This window comes from Coenobita brevimanus, chromosome 77, assembly GCF_032717465.1.
Source record: "Coenobita brevimanus isolate Jiangsu-jjx chromosome 77, ASM3271746v2, whole genome shotgun sequence".
NCBI classification, from domain to species: Eukaryota; Metazoa; Arthropoda; class Malacostraca; order Decapoda; family Coenobitidae; genus Coenobita; species Coenobita brevimanus.
Window position 1 is genome coordinate 7,283,269 of NC_137030.1, and position 2,276 is coordinate 7,285,544.

The following is a 2,276-nucleotide window of genomic DNA, read 5'->3' on the forward strand; positions in this document are numbered from 1 at the left end:
AACAACAACAACAACACAAGCATTGGCAACATCTATATCAACAACAGCAGCAGCAACAACACAAGTCATGGCAACAGCTATGGCTACAACAGCAGCAACAATCGTGTAACAACAAAAGTCTTGGCAGCAACAATAACAGCAACAACGATCAAATCCATGGCAACAAAGACAACAACAAAATCAAAATCACCAACATCATCAACATTACGAAAAAACAGCAGCAAATGTCATCATCATCAACAACAACAAGAACTAGAACACCGTTCTCGGGTCCCGTGAGGGTCCACCTGGTCAGGCTGAGATGTGGGCATCATCCAGCCCTCTTGATTTATCAGAAGAGGCTGAATTACTCCGTCGCTGATGCCTGTCCAGCATGCAACACAGCACCCCATACTATTAACCCCATACTATTAAGCACATTATGGAAGACTGCATTGCACAACCACCTACGCCAGCAACACAACATACACTTCTTGAGAGCTCTGTGGGAAAGCCCGGTCTCGGCCGTGGCCTTCCTTAGGGACTCGGGGCTGTTCGGCCAGACTGCCTAGGAAACAACTACTACTGCTACTACTAGAACACCGTAAAATTGTGCAGGGACAATTTTGATAAAGAAAAACTTCCTACAGCCATTGTCTACTAGAAGCCGAGCTATAAAGGGACCTTGAGATCGAGGCCACTGATCTTGTGCATGTCAGTAGGTAATCACAGGCTATAAGTCCACCAAGTTTGATGGCTCTAGCTTTAATCCTTCATGGAAATTAGGTGACAGCCGGAATATCCGGAAAGTCCCAGTTTTTTACCCCAGGCGATCTCAGAGAATAATCAACCGATTAGAACCATACTCCTTTCCACGCTGCATTCACCTTAAGGTTATATTGTTGTAAAATTTCAACTTCCTAGCTTAAGCGGTTCTTGAGATACCCTGGCTTACTCATCTTTCAATGTTGTGGATATTATCCAGAGATCTGGTTGATGGATTGCCACCATATTTGGCCAAAAGAAGCGGACAGCTGTCCGACTGAGTTGACCAAGTTTGAAGGCTCTTAGCCAGATAGCCTTTGATATATAGCACTTTTAGAATGAGTAACATTAATAAGAAGAAGAATACTGTCTAAAACAAATAAACTTCCCACAGAGATTTGGGAAGTTTTAATAACAACTTCATGAATAACAACAGCAGATGTCATCATCATCATCAGCAGCAGCAGTATCAATGACAGTAACAACAAGTACAATAAACATCAACAATACCAACAACAATAGCTAGAAATCACTCTGATAGCGTTTACCTCCGCCATCGACAGTAAAGTTTAAGATTTACTGTTGAATTTCTTTTCCATCAGACGATGACTTTTACGGTGCCACATAGCCAATTAATTCTATGATCTTAGTCCTTCCTGTTACACAGCCTCAGAAAGCCATGCCTCCTCCAGCAATAGAATGTATGGTTTATTTCTGCATCTGGATATGAACACACCTCAGAATCTACTCAACTCTTCCTTGATCCACCACCCACTTCTCCACCACATTTAATATGAAATCCGATAACAACTTAGTTTAGACATCTTGTACACAAACAGACAAACGCGGGTGAATACATAACCCCCGTCTAGCTTGGTTGGCGGGGGTAACAAAGCAGTGACGATAGCAACAACACCAAAAACAGCAACAACAACAACAGGACGGGTCGTTAAATCAAAACTTTTCAACTTGGCTATAACCAACTTCCTCTCTATTTGCATGTTTGCCTTTTCACTCTGTTTGTTTGTTTGTTTTTGTCCTTGTGTGCTTTTCTGTTTGGGTCTCTGTGTGTAAGGGTGTGTGTGTGTGAATGTGTATTTGTGTGTATGTGCGTTTTGTGTGCCATTGTATGTGTGTTTGTGAGTGTGTGTGAATGTGTGTGTTTGTAGCGTGTAAGTATGTGCAGCTGTGCTTTTTGGGTCTGTGTGTGTATGTAAGTAGATGTGCGTGTCTGTTTCATTCTGTGCGTGTCTGTCTGGGTTTGTGTCTCTTTATGTGTGTGTGTGTGTGTGTGTGTGTGTGTATGTAAGTAGATGTGCGTGTCTGTTTAATTCTGTGCGTGTCTGTCTGGGTTTGTGTCTCTTTATGTGTGTGTGTGTGTGTGTGTGTGTGTGTGCATTCTTTGTGTGCTTCTGTTGGTATGTGTGTTAGTGAATGTGTATGTATGTATGTGCGTTTTCTTGAACTTGTCCGATGCGTGTGTGTGTATGGTATGTGCGTCCATGAGTATGTGTGTGTGTGTGTGTGTGTGT